Source organism: Nerophis ophidion, linkage group LG03 (assembly GCF_033978795.1).
Source record: "Nerophis ophidion isolate RoL-2023_Sa linkage group LG03, RoL_Noph_v1.0, whole genome shotgun sequence".
Classification (NCBI taxonomy): Eukaryota; Metazoa; Chordata; class Actinopteri; order Syngnathiformes; family Syngnathidae; genus Nerophis; species Nerophis ophidion.
In genome coordinates, this window is record NC_084613.1 from 68,677,243 (window position 1) to 68,689,005 (window position 11,763).

The 11,763-nt window shown below is 40.3% G+C and overlaps 1 long non-coding RNA gene and 1 other non-coding gene across 2 annotated transcripts; both read left to right on the forward strand.

The window, feature by feature from the left end:
* The first annotated feature begins 1,233 nt into the window (after positions 1-1,233).
* LOC133549978 (uncharacterized) lies at positions 1,234-11,763 on the forward strand. Its single transcript, XR_009806214.1, has 13 exons — positions 1,234-1,316; positions 3,129-3,201; positions 3,411-3,476; positions 5,991-6,071; positions 8,734-8,827; positions 8,901-8,984; positions 9,165-9,258; positions 9,333-9,416; positions 9,593-9,686; positions 9,763-9,846; positions 10,027-10,104; positions 11,145-11,257; positions 11,349-11,763. It is a non-coding gene; the product is annotated as an uncharacterized LOC133549978 (long non-coding RNA).
* Positions 3,258-3,338, forward strand: LOC133550246 (small nucleolar RNA Z195/SNORD33/SNORD32 family). The gene has a single exon (XR_009806261.1). It is a non-coding gene; the product is annotated as a small nucleolar RNA Z195/SNORD33/SNORD32 family (small nucleolar RNA).

The window sequence follows — 11,763 nt, forward strand, 5'->3', positions numbered from 1 at the left end:
GGGATCTTCAGCTCTCACTGGATCGGTTTGCAGCCGAGTGTGAAGCGACCAGGAATGAGAATCAGCACCTCCAAGTCCGAGTCCATGGTTCTCGCCCAGAAAAGAGTGGAATGCCATCTCCTGGTTGGGGAGGAGAACCTGCCCCAAGTGGAGGAGTTCAAGTACCTAGGAGTCTTGTTCACGACTGAGGGAAGAGTGGATCGTGAGTTTGACAGGCGGATCGGTGCGGCGTCTTCAGTAATGCGGACGTTGTACCGATTCGTTGTGGTGAAGAAGGAGCTGAGCCGGAAGGCAAAGCTCTCAATTTACTGGTCGATCTACGTTCCCATCCTCACCTATGGTCATGAGCTTTGGGTCATGACCGAAAGGATAAGATCACGGATACAAGCGGCCGAAATGAGTTTCCTCCGCCGGGTGGCAGGGCTCTCCCTTAGAGATAGGGTGAGAAGCTCTGCCATCCGGGAGGAACTCAAAGTAAAGCCGCTGCTCCTCCACATGGAGAGGAGCCAGATGAAGTGGTTCGGGCATCTGGTCAGGATGCCACCCGAACGCCTCCCGAGGGAGGTGTTTAGGGCACGTCCAACCGGTAGGAGGCCACGGGGAAGACCCAGGGCATGTTGGGAAGACTATGTCTCCCGGCTGGCCTGGGAACGCCTCGGGATCCCCCGGGAAGAGCTACACAAAGTGGCTGGGGAGAGGGAAGTCTGGGCTTCCGTGCTTAGGCTGCTGCCCCCGCGACCCGACCTCGGATAAGCGGAAGAAGATGGATGGATGATTGATACTTTTATTAGTAGATTGCACAGTTCAGTACATATTCCGTACAATTGACCACTAAATGGTAACAGAATAAGTTTTTCAACTTGTTTAAGACAGGATCCACGTAAATCAATTCATTTGCCATCATTTAATTATGATTACAGTTTACATTATTTTAAGTATAAATATAAAAAAAGAACGGTTTCATGAGCGAATTATTTTTGCAATTGTGTTCAATGCTCCTAATTTACCCATTACGTTACGATTTTAAAATGTTTAAAAAGATGGATGTATGTATTATGTTTAAATGATCAATTGTGAGTATTAAAAAACAAAAAGACAAACTAATTAAATGCAAGGTTTTGTTTATAAAATTAGCAGGCTTTGTATGACGTTGCATTGCATTGGCAGCGATATATCATTTTCAACATTTCACAATAAAAACAGCCACAGGAAACTCGTTCATAATCAGTGACGTCACTTCCGTCTACCCCTGCCTTTTGCCACTGCGTCCCCGTCTATCTTTCTTTTTGCACATCATGGCGGACAGCTTCAACAAGGTGAGGAAAGCCGCAGTACATTTTTTTTCTTTTTTAAACCATTCTCTGCCATTTTGCGTGCATGCGTTTTCGCAAATACGCACCTACACACTTTATTAAGCTACAGTGTCAAAACTGGGGTCACCATTTGTTTAAAAATGCGGTTTAATGCTTTCTGCTTTTTGTTAGCTTTGCCAAAGGAACAGCATGGCAGCTTGGCTAGGAAAGCAACGATGGTGGCTAGCGAGCTCTTTCAAATTTAAGCCGCAGTAATTAAACTGTCAGCTTTTATAATGTTTATTGGTCGCTAACTATATATTTCCACATGTAATTATAAACTAAACTCCGTACTAATTCTTGGTTGCAATGGGACTAATGTCAATTGCCGCCCGCCCAGCGGCCATGTGCTTTAATCTTGAAACTTTTATTAGTAAACTGCACAGTACAGTACTTATTCCGTATAATTGACCACAAAATGGTGACATCAAATTGTTTTTTAACTTTTTTAAGTTGGGGTCTACGTAAATCTATTAATGGTACAAATATATACTATCAGCATAATACAGTCATCACACAAGTTAATCATCAGAGTATATACATTGAATTATTTATGTATGTCTTCTCTAAGCTTCCTTATGCTGAAATCCTAAACAATGAATTGCATTTGACGTTTGATTTCTGAAACCTGATTTAAGACGACATGTCACCCTGAAATGAGATTTTCTTATTTAAACGGGGATAGCAGGTCCATTCTATCAGTCATACTTAATAATTTTTGCGATATTGCCATATTTTTGCTGAAAGGATTTAGTAGAGAAAATCGACGATAAGGTTTGCAACCTTTGGTCGCTCTTAAAAAAGCCCTGCCTTTCCCGGAAGTAGTGCGCGTGACGTCACAGATTGTCGGACAACTCGCATCCACCCGTTGATTACAATCATGGACGCCAGCAGCGCGAGCGATTCTGACCGAGAAAGTGACAACTTCCCCATTAATTGGAGCGAGGAGGAAAGATTCGTGTTTGAGGATATTGATAGCGACAGCTCCAGGCGACGGCAGTGTGAGCGTTTCAGATGTAATTAGACACATGTACTAGGATAATTCTGGAAGATCCCTTATCTGCTTATTGTTTTAATAGTGTTTTAGTGAGATTTTAAAGATTGTAAAGTAAAGATTGTAAAGACATACCTTGAGGTCGGATGGCTGCGTTGAACACACTGTCTCAGAGAGAAGCCAAGCTCACAGCTGCTGCAGAACGACAAATAATCCACGGATGTCTTCGGTAAGATATACAGTATATCACAATTTCCCCATCCAAAAACATGCTGGTTGACGTAGAGAAAACATGTTCGCTTGACCACTCTGCTTTCACAACAAACAAACGCCGGCTGGGTCTCGGCGCTAAAAGACAGCTGGAATCCACCGTTTTCCACCAACAGCATTGTTCTTTATTGTCTCCATTATTAAATGAACAAATTGCAAAAGATTCAGCAACACAGATGTCCAAAATACTGTATAATTATGCGGTTAAAGCAGACGACTTTTAGTTGTGTGCGCAGCGCTAATATTTCCTCTCAGTCCGTTCCGTGACGTCACGCGTATAGGTCATCATTCCGGGACGTTTTCAACAAGAAACTCCCGGGAAATTTAAAATTGCAATTTAGTAAATTAAAAGGGCTGTATTGGCTTGTGTTGCAATGTTAATATTTCATCATTGATATATAAAATATCAGACTGTGTGGTCGGTAGTAGTGGGTTTCAATAGGCCTTTACATGGGCATTATGCACATTTTATATTTTTGACCTTTTGGGTTAAATCCTGTTTGATGTTACAGGTTCAGATACTGGATGGCAGAGGCCATCTGCTTGGTCGGCTGGCTGCCTTTGTGCCTAAGCAGCTCTTGCTGGGTAGGTGTCAAAATGTATAATTACCTAAATGTTTCAAAATTTGGCATATCAGTAGACGTGTCCTTGATGATTTACTTGAACCAGTCTTGAGTTTAACGACCTTGAGAAAATGTTCATGCACTACCATCTGAGACAAAATGGTACAAACAGATTTGCCATTTTCCCAAACAAATGTCAGATTGTCTAATTGATATATTTACTTGTTAAAGGACAGAAAATTGTGGCGGTCCGGTGTGAAGGCATCAACATCTCCGGCAACTACTACCGTAACAAACGTAAGTTGGTTCGGACATCAAAAGGACCTGCCACTCCTGTGAAGTGTTCACTTGCTGCCCGATTACATTTGTATATTTGTAATGTTTTTTTTGTCTCAAGACAGGGGTATCAAAGTGAATTTAGCAGTCCTTGACTCCTGGTGTAGCAACTTGAGAAAATTATTAAACTTAGATTATGTTGAAGGTGATATGGATTAGGGCTGGGTGACATGTCGTCTTAAAAGTTTTCAGTCATCATTGTCACCGACGTCCCACTGGGTGTGAGTTTTCCTTGCCCTTATGTGGGCCTACCGAGGATGTCGTAGTGGTTTGTGTTGTGGTTTGTGCAGCCCTTTGAAACACTAGTGATTTAGGGCTATATAAGTAAACATTGATTGATTGATTGATTAATATTTCTATTTTTAGGCCGTGTCACAATACACTATATATATATATATATATATATATATATATATATATATATATATACATATATACTAATGAGTCACGGCTGCGTTTTATCAACTGTTTCGGTGATCCATGAATCCACTCAAATTAATCTTTCTATATATATATATATATATATATATATATATATATATATATATATATATATTGATAGTTTAATTTGAGTGGATTCATGGATCACTGGGACAGTTGATAAAACGCGACCGTGACTCATAAGTTAAGTGCAGTCACTTCACAGACCGTGCTTGACTTTGAAGAACTTTTGAGGAAATGCTGTTGTGACAAACTTGTTTCTTTATTATCCAAAGCTGATTTTAATGTAGCAGTGGCAGCTGAACTGAATGACATCCATCCATTAGTTTTCTACAGTTTGTCCCTTTTGGGGTGGCTGGAGTTTCACCCAGCGTGTCATAATTGTCTGTTACCTGGAACAGAAAAATATAGACCACTGTATCTATCGTTGGTTCAGAAACGTCACGGTCCTCAGGGGCCGACTTAATTAGGAACCGGTACCAAAAAATACTGGTACTCTGAATCAGGGGAGGGCGATATGGCCTTTTATTAATATATCTATTTTTACGCCATTTTACGGTACACAATATATATCTCGATATTTTGTCTTAGCCTTGAATTAACACTAGATGCATGTAATTACACCAGTATGATGATTCTGTGTTTACATTAAAACATTGTTATTCTTACTGCATTATTTTCTCTAATTTTAAACTAATGCAGCGAGGAAAATCACAAATAAGTCAATTTACTAAAACTGTATTTATTCAACAGTGGCATAAATATTCATGTAATTTCCAGACAAAGTGCAACATTGTCCACATTTTAAGACAAGATAATATATCAAAACACTAAAATCAACTGCACTTTGTGTACAGAAAGCCACTACAATACTTTAAAACAAATGAAGTGCATTTTTGTGCATGATGTCACCACAAGAAATCTTAAAATCAGTTAATTAAAAATTATCTGCATAATAGGAAATCAAATTGAGTATGTCCTTCGCTATGTTGTAAGGTACTGTGGGCGTTATCTCTTCTTTTTGATATTTTTTTCATACGGTGACGGTGTTTATCTGGAAATGGAAGACGCCAGGCTGAATTGGGTCACTGCTGGTTGCGTCGGCATGGCACTGGCCGAGGTGTAACGTGTAGTTTCATGCACTTTTCATTCTCCAGGGGGTCACTGTACAGATAATGCTACAAATTAGCAGTGCTGCTACTTTTTGTAGCAACGCTTTTACCGCATACTTGACATTACATTGACATCTCGCGGCTGTGTTGGATCCACTATGGACTGAACTTTTCACAGTATCATGTTAGACAGGCTCGACATCCCTTGCTCTCGGTCCCCTAGACGGGGGGGGGGGGTTGCCCACATATGTGGTCCTCTCCAAGGTTCTCATAGTCATCATTGTCACCGACGTCCCACTCGGTGATGATTGTCACCGACGTCCCACTGGGTGTGAGTTTTCCTTGCCCTTATGTGGGCCTACCGAGGATGTCGTAGTGGTTTGTGCAGCCCTTTGAGACACTAGTGATTTAGGGCTATATAAATGAACATTGATTGATTGATTACGGTTGTTTGTTCAACATCTTCCCGCTTGAAGCCAAACCACTGCCAGACGATGTACCCCTTGCTCTTTTTCTTCGGAATTATTCCTCCATTTGTTACCAGATTCGCCCCCTCTCTCTCTCTCTCTCTCTCTCTCTCTCGCTCTCTCTCGTTTTAACATTCGCCACAACTAACCTTACCCATGTTGCTACCTCTCTGCTACGTGAGGGCATATGACGTTGCACACACAACAGTGACTTATGTAAAAAGGTGCGCTTGGTTTATCTCTGAGAAGAGACAGAGTAAAAGTCTGTAGTGTAATGCCCGCAGCTAAAAGCAACTGTTGGAGAATGTATACTCGAATACTCACGACAGTCATTTTCTATATTGTGCAAAGACAAACCCGCGATATGAGTATATTCGCCCTATTCTGTATACATCCCTAGTAGGGAATAACTTTTTTTATTGAACAAATGTATTAATTAAAGCTGTACTTACCAGGCATGCTGCCCCACAAAACCGAGAGGCCAGGCTGCCCTGGATATGATGGTGTTCGATGGCATCCTCCTACCCTACAACAAGGTGATGGGACACAGTGTTGCGCTATGAAAAGTACTATGCGTCAATGATGGCCTAACCTTACCTAGCCTTGTTTGACTGATGTTTGAAATGAAACTACTTCTGAGACCTACCACCTAGTAAGGCTGGGCGATATTGGCTTTTATTAATATCGCGATATTTTTATGCCATATTGCGATATATGATATATACTACGATATTTTGCCTTGGCCTTGAATGAACACTTGATGCATATAATCACAGCAAGAATTATGATTCTACGTGTCTACATTAAAACATTCTTCTTCATACTGCATTAATATATGCTACTTTTAAACTTTCATGCAGAGAGGGAAATCACAACTATGTCAATTGACCAAAAGTGTATTTATTAAATACTCCATTCTCTCGCGGGTGACTTTTTAAATGAAAGAACAAATTAGTAGTGCTGCTACCTTTTTGTAGTAACACTTCTGCTGCATACTTTGCATATTGCCGTTGAATATCTTCCCACTTGAAGCCAAACCACCGCCAGATGATGGACCCCCTGCTCTTTATTTTGGGCATTTATTGTTTTTCTTCCATTTGTGATCAGTTTCACATATGACGCTACACTCGCGAGAGTATGTGACATATGTAAGAAGGCGGGCTTGTTTTCCGTCTCCGTTTAGGAGATGAGGAGTGAGAAACAGCTGTAATGTAATTCACGCAGCTAAAAGCAACTCGACCTGCCTCAGTTAACGTTAGCCATTCTAACGTTAGCTCTCGGCGAGAGCATATGACGTTACATGCGCGACAGTACAGGTGCTGGTCATTTTTTTAGAATATCATGAAAAAGTTGATTTATTTCAGTAATTATATTCAGAACGTGAAACTTACATATTATATCAATTCATTACACACATAGTGATATATTTGAAATGTTTATTTCTTAAAATTTTGATGATTAGTACTGACAATTACTTAAAATCCCAAATTCAGTATCTCAGAAAATTAGAATATTAGTTACGACTAGTACCAAAAAATATTTTTTCGAAATGTGGGCCAACCGAAAAGTATGAACATGGAAAGTTTCAGCATGTACGGCAATCAATACTTATTTGCAGCTCCTTTTGCCTGAATTGCTGCAGCAATACGACGTGGCATGGAGTCGACTAGTCTGTTGCACTCAGGTGTTATGAGAGCCCACGTTGCTTTAATAATGGCCTTCAGCTCTTCAGCATTGTTGGGTCTGGCATCTCGCATCTTCCGCTTCACAATACCCCATAGGTTTTCTATGGGGTTAAGGTCAGGTGAGTTTGCAGGCCAATCAAGAACAGGGATACCATGGTCCTTAAACCAGGTACTGGTAGATTTGGCACTGTGTGCAGGTGCCAAGTCATGTAAGAAAATGAAATCTTCACCTCCATAAAATTGGTCCGCGGCAAGCAACATAAAGTGTTCTAAAACTTCCTGGTAGACTGTTGCATTGACCCTAGACCTCTGGGAACACAGTGGACCAACATCAGCAGATGACATGGCACCCCAGACCATTACCGATTGTGGAAATTTGACACTGGACTTCAGGCAACGTGGATTCTGTGCCTCTCCTGTCTTCCACCAGACTCTGGGACATTGATTTCCAAAGGAGATACGAAATCTACTTTCATCTGAAAACAACTTTGGACCACTCAGCAGCACTCCAGTTCTTTTTGTCTTGAGCCCAGGCGAGACGCTTTTGACGTTGTCTCTTATTCAGGGATGGCTTTACACAAGGAATGCGATAGCTGAAGCCCATATCTCACATACGTCGGTGCGTGGTGATTCTTGAAGCACTGACTCCAGCTGCAGTCCACTCTTTGTGGATCTCCCACACATTTTTGAATCGGTTTTGTTTGACAATCCTCTCCAGGGCGCGGTTATCCCCCTTGCTTGTACACTTTTTTTCTACCACATCTTTGTCTTCCCTTCGCCTCTCTATTAATGTGCTTGTGCTTGGACACAGTGCTCTGGGAACATCCAACCTCTTTGACAATGACCTTTTGTGTCTTGCCCTCCTTCTTTAAAGTATCAATGGTCATCTTTTGGACAGTTGTCAAGTCAGCAGTCTTCCCCATGATTGTGTGTCATACAGAATCAAAACGAGAGACCATTTAAAGGCTTTTCCCAGGTGTTTTGAGTTAGTTAGCTAATTAGAGTGTGGCACCAGGTATCTTCAATATATGACCTTTTCACCATATTCTAATTTTTTGAGATGTTGAATTTAGGGTTTTCATTGGTTGTCAGCTATAATCATCTCCTTTTTGGCAAAAAACACTTGAAATGTATCAGTCTGTTTGGAATGAATGTATACATTCTACAAGTTGGACTTTCTAAATGGAATTAATGAAATAAATCAACTTTTTCATGATATTCTAATAATATGACCAGCACCTGTATGTGACGTATCTAATTAAGCGGGCTTGTTTTATGTCTCTGAAAAAAGGAGAGACGAGAAGGAGTGAGAAACGCCAGTAATGTAATGCCCGCAGCTAAAAGCAACTGTGGGAGAACATATAATCGAATATTACGATATAGTCATTTTCTATATCGCACAGAGACAAACTTGCGATATATCGATATATCGCCCAGCCCTACAGCCTACATCATATTTTCACTTGCCTCCTGCGGTTTCTTGGTATCTGATTTTTGTGTTTTGATTCATCAGAGGAAGCGCATGGTGGGACAACAAACCCTGACTGCTGCATTCCAGCAAAAAGAAACAGTTTTGTGAGCTGTCCAACGTGGAATCGGCATTTGCGGTAAATTAATGGAATCCATAGTATTTGATAACTTTTTTTATTGAAAAATGTAATTAAAAATTGTACTTACCAGGCATGCTGCCCCACAAAACCGAGAGGCCAGGCTGCCCTGGATAGTATGAAGGTGTTAGATGGCATCCCCCTACCCTACAACGAGGTGATGTCATTGCGCAACACTGTGTCCCAATTACTATCTGTCAATGATGCCCTAACCTTACCTGGCCTTGTTTGACTGATGTTTGAAATAAAACTACTTCTGAGACCTACCACCTACATCATATTTGCACTTGCCTCCTGCAGTTTCTTGGTATCTGATTTTTGTGTTTTGATTCATCAGAGCAAGTGCATGGTGGGACAACAAACCCTGACTGATTCATTCCAGCAAAAAGAAACAGTTTTGTGAGCTGTCCAACGTGGAGTCGGCATTTGCGGTAAATTAATGGAATCCATAGTATTTGATAACTTTTTTTTATTGAAAAATTTAATTAAAAATTGTACTTACCAGGCATGCTGCCCCACAAAACCGAGAGGCCAGGCTGCCCTGGATAGGATGAAGGTGTTAGATGGCATCCACCTACCCTACAACGAGGTGATGTCATTGCGCAATACTGTGTCCCAATTACTGTCAATGATGCCCTAACCTTACCTAGCCTTGTTTGACTGATGTTTGAAATAAAACTACTTCTGAGACCTACCACCTACATCATATTTGCACCTGCCTTCTGCGGTTTCTTGGTATCTGATTTTTGTGTTTTGATTCATCAGAGCAAGTGCATGGTGGGACAACAAACCCTGACTGATTAATTCCAGCAAAAAGAAACAGTTTTGTGAGCTGTCTAACGTGGAGTCGGCATTTGCGGTAAATTAATGGAATTCATAGTATTTGATAACTTTTTTTATTGAAAAATGTAATAATTAAAAGCTGTACTTACCAGGCATGATGCCCCACAAAACCGAGAGGCCAGGCTGCCCTGGATAGGATGAGGGTGTAAGATGGCATCCCCCTACCCTACAACAAGGTGATGTCATTGCGCAATACTGCGTCCCAAGTACTATGCGTCAATGATGCCCTAACCTTACCTGGCCTTGTTTGACTGATGTTTGAAATGAAACTACTTCTGAGACCTACCACCTACATCATATTTGCACTTTCCTCCCGCGGTTTCTTGGTGTCTGATTTTTGTGTTTCGTTTCATCAGAGGAAGCGCATGATGGGACAACAACAAACCCTGATTGATTCATTCCATGAGCTGTCCAACATGGAGTCGGCATTTGCGGTAAATTAATGGAATTCATAGTATTTGATAACTGTTCACTTTGGAAAGTTTAACTTGAGCTGTTTGCACTATTTTTGATATTGTTATTGTCAATTTTATCAGTGTTACAGATATGAAAATAATTTATACATCTTATCATGATTTTAATCATGATTTACGATACTAAACCTACTAATTTGTAGTAGATCTAGTGCTGCATATCCAAAGTTACCTTTTAAAGTATAATCATGAATTTATTAACATGTAATAAAAAGCGTCATGTTTATAATTGAACTAACAAACTTGTAGCAGACACCATGAATGCAATCTAACATCCATGACTTTACTAGTTCAACAAAATATTTGAGGTTCTACAATTACAATATTTATCGAATATAGCCATGTATTCTCAACAAAGCATTGAACTAAAAGGTGAAGATATTTTCTCAACAAAAACGATTGACTATTGATGCTTTGGTTCAGTCGTGAAAAATAAAGAGAATATAGAAAGCATTGGTAAGTTTGCTTACATGTTTACAGAATCTTTATGTAAGAAAAGTTTTCCAAAGCATCATAAATATGGTAAAATCTTTTTAACACCAAAAGGACATTCTTGAATCCGGGCTGATTTTTTAATCTCACTGGGATCTTTGATAAATGTATAACTTATATTATAATAGGGAATCCAATGAATGTTTTACACACCGTAGATTATTCACACGGTAGTTTTGTTTGGTGTGAACTTGCCAAAATTTGTCAGTTTTTTTGGCCCGAATACATGTTCAATCCCAAAATTTTGATATTCTGGATAAACTAAGATATGTGTTGTACGTCCTCAGTTTTAGTGTATAGTAGGGATGACCACAACACAAATAGCAGTTGGACTCTGAAAACAGTGCGGTCCTGGCGCAACTCATGATAGCATGACTTAGCGTGACACTCTTGATTGACTACTGTGGAGATCCAGCCAGCATCAAATACACACATACCTACTATATGGCTTCACCTTTAAATCCCTTCCATTGTTGATTTTCATTCAATATTGCCCCCTCTCATTGTAGCTTGGTGAGCTGGGCAAAGGTGCAGGAAAAGGCGGGGGAGCAGGTGGGTCCATTCGAGAGACAGGTCGAGCCATGGGAAAGAAGCAGGCTGCAGAGGAGGAAATGTACTTCAGGTATGTGTTTTTGTTTTGTTTATGCACCATTAGTCCTTTGCAAGTGTCCTCTCCCACATCACCTGTATGTTTACCATACCTGCACAACCAGGCGCAAGGAGAAAGAGCAGCTGGATGCACTCAAGCAACACCCCCAGGAGTAAATCGAAAACTACAAAAAGGAGCTTGAACGCCTGCACCAAGAGATTGATCGCCATAAGGGAAAGATTGGGAAACTGAAGCATGAATGAGAAACCTTCAAACGAATCAAAACCGGTTTTGCCAGACTTTTTTAATCACCGTTGGCGTCTCAGGAATTATATTGCTCCTATTCTTCAAACTGCATTTTCTTATGCAGTAATGTTGCATAAAGAAACAGGCAGGATTGTGTTGGATTGTTGCTATAATGCAATTAAAAGCAGTCACAAAAATAATTTTTCCATGGATCTGTGTGACACGATTTACAGTATAAACTGTTGTATTTTAATACAGCAAAAATTGTTTATTAAAAAAAATATTGCTTTTTA